General features: G+C 38.7%; 1 protein-coding gene across 1 annotated transcript in view; it reads left to right on the forward strand.

The window, feature by feature from the left end:
* The first annotated feature begins 11,154 nt into the window (after positions 1-11,154).
* The window catches only part of LOC109215249 (proteasome subunit alpha type-4), a 9,019-nt gene continuing 8,411 nt past the window's right edge, over positions 11,155-11,762 (forward strand). The window contains exon 1 of the mRNA XM_019379279.1: positions 11,155-11,262. The gene's annotated coding sequence lies outside the window, so the exon portion shown is untranslated. The remainder of the gene's footprint in view (positions 11,263-11,762) is intronic.

Raw genomic sequence — 11,762 nt, forward strand, 5'->3', positions numbered from 1 at the left:
CCACGGGCTTTCTACACCATCAGGGACCGGCCCACCAGGACCGGCCCGCCGGGACCGTTTAGCCCGTTAAGACCGCGGGCACGGTCCGGTCCCCGTCCCAGACCGGCCCACAATACAGCATTAATCTGTACTGATGGGAGGTAGCAAGTATCCGGTGAAATTGCCTAGACATTACAAAAAAATCAACATTAGTATGAGCATTTGATTTATTAGCTTGAGTTAATTGTAATTGATCACTAATCGAAGAGGCTCTAGTTCTCGTCACTCTGTCATCGATCACCTAAGATAAATAGTAGTATACGATATGCTCCGGGGGCGGATGCACCCTAGTCCAAGCGGTGTCATCCGACACCGCTTCGCCAGAAAACTTTAATTATTACACGTATAAACATTGGGCAAAAGGTATACATAAAAATCACATGACACTACTAAACAAAATATAGTGTCTGGTCTGATGGCCAAGCGCCTCACTTGCAACGTTGAGGTCTGCGGTTCAAATACTTCATGTGCGTTTCTTTTGCATTTTTTTCTTTTAAGCCTCTTTTGTTTCAAAAATAAAATCGTGTCCTCTTCCGTAACACCATAAGTGATAATGAAATACTATTTAACTTCTAAAAAGTAATTATTTTATAATAAGATAAACGAATTTTAAATTGAAACTACGAAAAAGTTCTCATCCTCTATAACTTGTAATTTCTAAGTGACAGGCTGGTGGTGTTGCTCTTCTCTATTTCTTATCTCCCATATTTATTGTAGTAATTTGTTCACCACTTTAAATTTCTACACCGCTTATAAAAATTCCTGCGTGCGCCCCTGATATGCTCTAATCCACTTCGATTTAACTACGATCACCGGGTCTTTTCAAACTTATTGATTTGCATAGAATTAAAATGTAAATAGAACTTGAAAAGGCAAGTATTACAATTAACTGGTGTTTCTCTATATCGTTCCAATTTTATCGGATATAGTCGAAAAGACATTAACTGGTGTATCCACAAGGCAAACCGCGTAGATTTCTGAGGAAATATTGTCACGACCCGGATTTCCCACCCTCGGGAGTCGTGATGGCGCCTACTAATGAAAGCTAGGCAAGCCAACTAACTAAACCATTTGACCTGTCTTCCATTTTTATTTTATTTAATGACTTAGCATCAACAGTTTATAGAAACATAATTTAAAACGCGGAAGAAATAAATTGTAAACTTAACAATACTGCTAATACCTTCCCATGACAAAACCACCCAAGATTTGGTGTCACAACTTCACAGACTGTCTAAGAGTACTACAAATAAAGGTCTGAAAGAAATGACAAAACACTGTCTCTAGAACTACATAAGAAAAGCAGGAAAATAGATGGAGGGAGACACCAAGGCCTGCGGACGCCTGCAGGACTACCTCGGGTCGCCAGGTAAGTAGGAATTTGAAACCTCACTGCGATCCAAAATCTGCAGCACCGGGATCTTCACAAAATAGTGCAGAGTGTAGTATCAGCACAACCGACCCCATGTGCTGGTAAGTGCCTAGCCTAACCTCGGCGAAGTAGTGACGAGGCTAGAACCAGACTACCAAATAAACATGTGTAGTTATATAATATACAGCGGAATATAAACAAGTAAAGATGGGAAGAGGTACATGTTGCGGGGTATATCAATTTCAATAGTAAATGAAGAACAAGGCACAAGGACAACTTAGAACTAACAACGAAACAACAAGGAACTTATATTCCATCCATAAACACTTTGTATCAACAATTGTTGCAGAGTGCAATCCGATCCAAGCATATAACAACACTGTTGCGGCGTGCAACCCGATCCATATCATTTATCACTGTTGCGGCGTGCAACCCGACCCAAATATATCATTGTTGCGGCGTGCAACCCGATCTAAATATATCATTATTGCGGCATGCAACCTGATCCAAATATATCATTGTTGCGGCGTGCAACCCGATCCAAATATATCATTGTTGCGGCGTGCAACCTGATCACATATATCATTGTTGCGACGTGCAACCCGATCCAAATATACAATCAACATCAACCATAACAAGAGTCCCTACTAGGGATCAATAAGAACTACACTATCCCGGCAAGGGAGTCAACAATAAGAATGAACACATCCTGGCAAGGGAAAATCAGCTATAACCAAACTTGTTCCAGCATCTACTACCTCAACTAACACAAATGCTCAACCATGAGTAATCTCTACGAGAATAATTATATACCTTGCTCAACACGGAGAGTCAACAACTTAGGCATTCGTAGTAGTTCTCAATAACACAATAAATTTCAATTTAAGACTCACGGTCATGCTCGACATAATAGAATCACCCACGGGGGTGGACACATAAACAGGAATACTCAGAGAATCACTAGGCACGATCAGATACGACGCAAAATAAGATAACACATAGGAGTAGGTAGACCCTGGATCAAATAGCACTGAAGCACACCTACCACAAACCAAAACTGTACCTGTGATAACTGCGTCGGAAGCCTCAGCCCCCGGCCTAGCTAGAAGAGCATAAAATCGGGGCTGAGCCCCACCACCCTGGACTACATCTCTGGGATGGCCTGCTACTGGCTGGCCTCCACCCCTAGCGGCCTGAGCTCTACCTCTAGTACCTCTACCCCCACCTCTAGCACCTCTACCCCTACCTCTGGCTGGCTGGGCGGGCTGTGGAACACCTGGTGCCTGAACCATAGCACGGGAACCCTGCTGCTGCGACTGAGTACCCACTAACCTCGGACAAGCCCTCCGAATATGACCATACTCACCACACTCAAAGCATCCACCTGAGTATTGCGGCTGCGGAAACTGAGACTGACCCTGACGACCTGAATGACCACCCCGAAAACTCTGGAGCGGCGGTGCACTGATGGGAGCTGGTGGTGCACTGTAGGGATGCTCTGGCTGCTGATCAGAATACTGTATATGAGAACCACTGCCACCTGAGGCACCGTGAGAAACCTGAAGCACTGACTGAAAGGGCCTAGGAGGATGGCCCCTACCATACGAATCCCTGCCTCCAGACGAGGTACCACTGAATCTGCCTGAATGACGGGGCCTCTTGTCAGACCCCTGACCACCTCCCCATGACAAAACCTTCTCGACCCTCCTGGCCACATTGGCCGCCTCCTGGAAAGAAATGTCACTCCCCGTCTCCTTAGCCATCTGAAGTCGAATGGGCTGGATAAGTCCCTCAATGAACCTCCTCTCTCTCTCTGTGGGGAGTATAAATAGAGCATGACAGGCCAAATCAATAAACCTGGTCTCATACTGGGTAACAGTCATGGAACCCTGCTGGAGACGCTCGAACTACCTCCGGTACATCTCCCTCTGAGTAACGGGAAGAAACTTCTCCAAGAATAGCCGGGTAAACTGCTCCCAAGTCAAAGCTGGCGATCCGGCTGGTCTAGCCAAACAATAATCTCTCCACCAAGTCTTGGCGGATCTAGATAAGCGGAAAGTAGCAAAGTCGACCCCATTGGTCTCCACTATCCCCATGTTCCTAAGAACCTCATGACAGCTGTCTAGATAATCCTGGGGATCCTCAGAAGATGCACCGCTGAAAGTGGCAGTGAAGAGCATAGTAAACCTATCCAATCTCCACAAGGCATCGGCACTCATGGATGCTCCGACACCGGTCTGGGCTACCACACCCGGTTGAACTGCTCCAACTGGCTGAGCTGCTGGAGTTTGGAACTGAGGAGCCACCTGCTCCGGAGTGCGAGTAGCAGGAGTCTGGGCCCCTCCTCCAGCCTGAGAGACGGCTGGGGCTAAAGGAAGCAAGCCTGCCTGGGTGGCACTCTCCACGAGGCCCACTAGACGGACCAGAGCATCCTGAAGTACTGGAGAGCAATGAACCTTTCTGGGACCTGAGCTGGGCCCACTAGAGCTGTCTGGGCCGGAACCTCCTCGTCAAATTCAACCTGAGGCTCCGCCGCTGGTGGTGCTGCTCCGGGCTAAGCTCTGCCCCTACCTCGGCCTCTAGCACGGCCTCGACCTCTGCCCCCCGAAGGAGCTGCTGGGGGCTCGGGCTGCTGATCGCGGATGAGGAAGCACGTGTTCTCGCATCTGCGAAAGAACAGAGTAGAAATTCGATTAGTATTGAGAAACCAAACCGCACGACAGGAAAGAATAGATGCAAAGTTTTTCCTAACTCTGTAGCCTCTGGGATAAGTACAGACGTCACCGTACCGATCCCTCAGACTCTACCAAGCTTGTCTGTGAATTGTGAGACCTATGTAACCTAGTGCTCCGATACCAACTTGTCACGACCCGGATTTCCCACCCTCGGGAGTCGTGATGGCGCCTACTAATGAAAGCTAGGCAAGCCAACTAACTAAACCATTTGTCCTGTCTTCCATTTTTATTTTATTTAATGACTTAGCATCAACAGTTTATAGCAACATAATTTAAAATGCGGAAGAAATAAATTGTAAACTTAACAATACCGCTAATACCATCCCATGACAAAACCACCCAAGATTTGGTGTCACAACTTCACAGACTGTCTAAGAGTACTACAAATAAGGGTCTGAAAGAAATGACAAAACACTGTCTCTAGAACTACATAAGAAAAGCTGGAAAATAGATAGAGGGAGACGCCAAGGCCTGCGGACGCCTGCAGGACTACCTCGGGTCTCCTGGTAAGTAGGAATTTGAAACCTCACTGTGATCCGAAATCTGCAGCACTGGGATCTGCACAAAATAGTGCAGGGTGTAGTATGAGCACCACCGACCCCATGTGCTGGTAAGTGCCTAGCCTAACCTCGGCGAAGTAGTGATGAGGCTAGGACCAGACTACCAAATAAACCTGTGTAGTTATATAATATACAGCGGAATATAAACAACAATAAACAAGTAAAGATGGGAGGGGGTACATGCTGCGGGGTATATCAGTTTCAACAGTAAATTAAGAACAAGGCACAAGGACAACTTAGAATTTACAACGAAACAACAAGGAACTTATATTCCATCCATAAGCACTTTGTATCAACAATCGTTGCGGAGTGCAACCCGATCCCAACATATAACAACACTGTTGCGGCGTGCAACCCGATCCATATCATTTATCACTGTTGCGGTGTGCAACCCGACCCAAATATATCATTGTTGCGGCATACAACCCGATCCAAATATATCATTGTTGCGGTGTGCAACCCGATCCAAATATATCATTGTTGCAGCATGCAACCCGATCCAAATATACAATCAACATCAACCATAACAAGAGTCCCGGCTAGGGATCAATAAGAACTACACTATCCCGGCAAGGGAGTCAACAATAAGAATGAACACATCCCTGCAAGGGAAAATCAGCTTTAACCAAGCTTGTTCCGACATCTACTACCTCAACTAACACAAATGCTCAACCATGAGTAATCTCTACGAGAATAATTGTAAACCTTGCTCAACACAGAGAGTCAACAACTTAGGCATTCGTAGTAGTTCTCAATAACACAATAAATTTTAATTTAAGACTCACGGTCATGCTCGACACCGACGTATAGATACTCATCACCACACCTATACGTCGTACTCAACACATAACATGTAGCATACAAGATCAAACTCCTATTCTCTCAAGCTAAGGTTAGACCAAACACTTACCTCGATGCCACGAACTCAGTTCAAGCCTCAACTATAGCTTTACCTCGTGATTCCACCACCAATTCGCTCGTATCTAGTCACAAGTTACTTAATTACATCAATGAATGCTAAATAAACAATTTCTAATGCATGGAAATAAGTTTTCTAAAGCCTTTCCCAAAAAGTCAAAAATCAGCCCCGGGGCCGCATGGTCAAAACCCGAGGTTCGAACCAAAACCCAACTACCCATTCACCTATGAACTCAAATATATAATTTGTTTTGAAATCGGACCTCAAATCGAGGTCCAAATCCTCTTTTTTTGAAAAACCTACGTTCTACCCAAAACACCCAATTTCCCCCATGAAAATTATTGATTTTGAGTTGAAATCATGTTAAAAGATGTTAATGATTGAAGGACACTAGTAAAAATTGACTTACAATCGATTTGGAAGAAGAGTTGTTTTTGGAAAATCGCCCTAGGGAGTTTTTGTTTTGAAAAGATGTGAAAAAGGGTTGTTTTTCGGCTAAGTATAAAAAGTTGCAGGCTGCAGTTATGGGAATGGCGAAGGGAGGTTGGCAAATGCGAAACCTGCAGGCCTGCAATTCCTTAAGTCCAAAATTTCACCCCGTGGCCTATCCAAAACTTACCCGTGCCCTCGGGGCTCCAAACCAAACATGCACACCACCCTAAAAACATCATACGGACTCGCTCGTACATTCAAATCACTAAAATAGCATCAACAACTATGAATTTAGCATCAAAATCATGAAACTTTCTCAAGACTTCACATTTCCAATTTTCTCAATAACTATCCGATTCACGTCGTTTCAAGTCCGTTTCTTACCAAATTTTACCGACAACACATATATATCATATTGAACCTGTACCGGGCTCTGGAACCATAATACGGGCGCGATACCACAGGTTTCACATAACATTTCACTTTCAAAAACCTTTATATTTTTCAGAAAATAATTTCTTTCAAAAATTCATTTCTCGGGCTTGGGACCTCGGAATTCGATTCCGGACATACGCCTAAGTCCCATATTTTTCTACGGACCTTTCGGGACCGTCAAATCACGGGTCCGGGTCCGTTTTCCCAAAATATTGACTGAAGTCAACTTAATTCATTTTAAAGCCAAATTTTATCATTTTTCACAGATTTTCACATCTAGACTTTCCGGCTATGCGCCCGGACTGCACACGAAATCGAGATTATACTGAAAGAGGTTTTTAAGGCCTCGAAACACAGAATTTAATTTAAAAACAAGTGATGACCTTTTGGTTCATCACAAATATCTTATTCAGTCTTCCAAATCTCAAAACCCACTATGGTTTGGGCCGTTCTGTGATGGTTATTTGGCTAATTGGGTCACTCACACTATAAAGTCGGCCGTTTTTGTTGGACCTCTCTTGCGCAATTGTTCCTTTTTTTACGAGGGGATTTTTATATTCCTATACACTATTTGATACTTTATTACCCTTACTACTCAAGTTTCAATTTAATTACATTTTATATACAAATTTACCAATTATATACACTTTAGGAATTAAATGAGTATCCCTTTATATTATGAATTAATTATTTTTATCTCTCCGTCCTGCGGTCTCTCTCTCCGTCTCTCTCTCTCTCCTGCTCTCTCTCTCTCTCTCCCTGCGTTTCTCTCTATCTCTCAATCCCTAATTCCAGTAATGTAGAGCAAAGGAAAAGAGAACAATAATTCCACCATTGATAGTCATTAAAAAACTTTGAAGCTTTGAATTCGAATTTGGGTTTTCAAAAAACATTATTTATTTAGATTGAGTGTTGTTGCTACGTGAAGAAGGATCATATAATGATACAGAAAAAAGCAGATTAGGATCATACCATAAGCCTATTTGTCGTCTTTTCTTGAATACAAACAAGCAAATATAAAAATGTGTATTAGCACTAGTTAGATACTTATAAGGGGAAGCAGAAAGAATAACAGTAAATAATTACCATCGTGTTTATACCAATTTAATTCAATTTATTATGATTGATTTATATAATAAATTGAAGATAAATATTACTTAATTATGATTAAGTGATAAACTGAAGGAAAAGAGAGCAGCAATTCCACCATTGATAGTCATTAAAAAGCTTTGAAGCTTTGATTCGAATTTGGGTTTTCAAAAACCATTATTTGTTTGGATTGGGTGTTATTGTAAATAATTGGGAATATTGTTTGGAGTTTATATCTCAATTTTGAGGATGTTTTGGTGAAGTCCAGACTTAATTTTGGCTGTATTTCAGAGTGAAACTCGAAGAAGAAGAAGAAGAAGAAGATGAAGGCATGACATACATTATACTTACGAAATTGTAGTAACGTTGTAGTAAAATTGTAAATAAATTGTGTAATATATTAGTTGTATGAAATTTATTTTTATTATGTATAAATCAGATACAAAATATACAGAAGACATATGTATAAAATTTGTATAAAAATTGTATTTAAGTGGTATGATATTGTAGTTGTATATAACTAGATAGAAATAATGTATGAAAGTTGTAGATAAGTTGTATAATATATAATTAGTTGTATGAATTTTATTTTTACTATGTATAAATCAGATACAAAATATATAAAAGATATATTGTATAAATTTGTATAAAAATTGTATTTAAGTTGTATGATATTGTAGTTGTATATAACTCGGTAGAAATAATGTATGAAAATTATAGATAAGTTGGATAGTATATAATTATTATGTATTATACTTTTATTTTTTCCATTAACTTCAACCAAATATTGTCCAAATACCTAGTCAAATTATCTCATCTAAAGTGAAACGGAGAAGTAACTTTTAACACTTCCATGAAACAACACCTCTTTTCCACATAGTACATATAATTTTTAAGCGGTGTTTATATTTGCTATTACTTGTTGAAGCAGATCATTCTGTTGAAACTGAACTGAAGAGAAGATTTTAAGCTCCTAAAAATCCAGGTATATTTCTCTATCTCAAGACCATGTTCTACCAGTGTACCATAAAGTTGGCTTGTGATTTTTCTTCTGTAAATTATTATTTTGGTTCTATGTTTGCTTCCCTTGTCTCTTCTCCACCTTTTTTTAATTTTCATCTTTCGTTAATTCCCTTTTTGCAGACCTGTGTTCTTTGAGTGAACATACATTGTAATGGGTGCAAGCAGAAAGTGAAGAAGCTTCTTCAAAAAATTGAAGGTTGAAAGCTAAAAAACTAGGCGGATCTCGTTCTTTTATGGTTTCTGAGGACGTGAAGGCGAGTGAATCAGCGGTGGAGAAAAAAGGAAAAGGGTATAACTAAATCCCTTGATTGAAGGCACAAATGATGGATTTGGGAGTCTTTTAAGATGGATTGTATATATTTTGTAACTAAAATGTGTTTAGGTCGGGTAAATATCAAAACATGAATATTTTTCGTAATAAGGTTTCAAATAGTGTATAGGAATGAAAAATATATATTTTATTTATTTATATTTTCTATGTTTTGTAGTTTTTAATAAGTATCTAGATTTTTGCTTACAAATTGTATACATTGCTCCTTAAAAGCCTCCCTCCCATTATAGGTGTCTTCAATTAAGGGATTCGATTACATCCTTTCCTTTTTTTCCCTCTCCTCTTCTCTCTCCTTTTCTTTACATCAAAATCCCATAATCTACGCCCAGAATCTCCATCTTCTCTCTTCCTTCCATTGCCAACAACTTTATATTATTAAAAAAATTGTCAGTTGTATTGTCTAGACTGGACAACACTGAAAATGAAGAAATATTTAGGAATTGTATGATAATTGTATCAGATACATCAATACCTAAAATATAATTGTATCATACTTATATCACAATTGTATCTAACTTGTATCTGGTACATTAATACCCAAAAATAATACCTGATACAATACTAACAAATTAATATACAATTATCATATATTTGTGATACAAACTGTGAAATTCGTCATGAACTCATAACTACTCGTAACAATATACAATTATCATACATTTGTAATACAATTCCTGCAACAATTATGATACAGATACAAGTATAATACAATCGTGATACCTTTATGAAAAATTGTGATACAATTATGATCTTCATCTTATTCAAGTTTCAATCACAACTCTACATTCTAATATAATCGTATTATAATTGTTTAGTATTGTATCGAGTATTGTATTGGGTATTAATGTATCATATACAAGTCACATACAATAAAGATTTTAGAAAGAAAGAAAACAAGATTCAAAACTTACCCACAACTTGATTCTAGAGCAATATTCCGAATTTCTTCTGCATTATATCAATAAGAAATAGTGATTTTGGGTGATTAGCAAGAAAGAGAGAAATTGGGCTTGAAAAACTTTGGAAAAGGAAAAGAAGCGATTTTTGGGGGGGGGGGGGGGGTTATAAAAAATCAAAGAGAGATTTTGGGTGATTATTAAGAAAGACAGAAAAAAGAAATAGAATCTTAAATGTAGGAGTGTTATTGAAAATGGGGGGTGGGTGTCGTGTAACTGACAAGCTAAATTAAGGATCTTGAAGTTTTTTCTTTTCAATAATTTTGTATATAACTTGTAAATATAGATATACAAATTAATTAATAAGGAACCTAAATAAAGATGGTAAATAGGTTTCTATTATAATATAGCTAGCTAAAATTCCTCGTATCAATTATTTTAGAAATGACACCAGGTAGTCACTTTAAGGGGTTGCTATTTAGGAATTAGCAGTGTATCCTGTATTTCAGTTTTTCAGTTCAAATTTTCGAGACAATAATGTCCTGAAGTTAAAAATTTTTGTTTAAAATTTCAAGACAAAATACTGGCTAATATGTAAATAGCATCCATGAGAATGGCTATCTATGCACTTGCCCCTTGTTTGGTACCTATTTAAGGGAGTGCAACTCAAGCCCAAGTGTGACTATTTTAAAGCAAGCACTTCTACTTTCAAGTGTAATAGATAGCCAATTAATTCGTAATTGGTTTGCCCAAATGAGCTCTACGATCAAAAGTTCAAACTCTACACCGTTACCTTGTTAAGTCTACTCCACTCCCTTGTAATTTTTCCGGACAAATTTTTCCAATTGTGTTTAGTATTACTTTTTCACTTTTTGTACATTTTATAACACATACACATGTATATAATGTTATCGAACATTGCATTAGAACAACAAATAAGAGACATTGGATTATGGACACATGTAGATAGACTACTAGTACGTTAATTAATAAAACTTTCTGAACCAACTTTTAATGCACCAAGTGATGATCACAACTCTCTCAAACTCAAAGATCGAATATAGTTTCGAAATTCCTTAATTTATCGAAGAATTAACCTAAATAGCCGACTACCTAATTAATTGAACTAAAAATAGATAGTAAAGGTATTTAATCGTATATAATTATACGTAAAATATATAATTATAATCGTATATAATGTAAATTTATGTGGCTATTTGTGTAAAGATCCCTAATTTATGGGCTGATTTGGTGCTATGGATTACAAACTCACAAGCCCAAGTCTCCCTAGATAGACAGCAAAAATTGGACTCAAAACTCTCAAAGTCAGCCCCAATTTCTTAGCCCGTTCTCAAATAACACCAAGCATTTCTTCTCCCGCAAGTCGACACTTGATACTCTTTCCATCTCTTTCTCCAGCGAAATCCAGCTGTAAGTTTTAATCTTTTTCCGACAATGCTTACTATCTCAATATGAATTATTCTCTTTTTTTTCCTGTTGTGATAATCTTTTATTTTTTTTTTACAATATAGCTTTGTCCTATATCTTTTTTTGGTTATTCTATTTTCTGTATATCAGATTTTGCTTTTTAGAAAATAAGAGAGCAACTATGTGAAATTTGAAAATGCATGAATAAATGTGGGTTCTCATTTAGGTATATCTATTTTGTAGTCTAGGATGGTTCTAATCGTACTGATTAAGCATTCATCTGCTTAGTGCTGAAATCAGGCTTTTTCGTGTGTGTGTGGTGTGTGTGTGTGGGGTGGGGGGGGTAGGGGGGAGGAGGGGGGGTATAACGTACGTAAAGAAGAGGTAAGAGTAGAATATATTTAACTGGAAACCGAAGGAACTTAGGATAGGGAACTGGTAAGTTAATGGAGACAATAGTGATTGCATATTAGCTGATTTATAAAATTTGATTGAACACGTTA

This window comes from Nicotiana attenuata, unplaced genomic scaffold, assembly GCF_001879085.1.
Source record: "Nicotiana attenuata strain UT unplaced genomic scaffold, NIATTr2, whole genome shotgun sequence".
Taxonomy (NCBI): Eukaryota; Viridiplantae; Streptophyta; class Magnoliopsida; order Solanales; family Solanaceae; genus Nicotiana; species Nicotiana attenuata.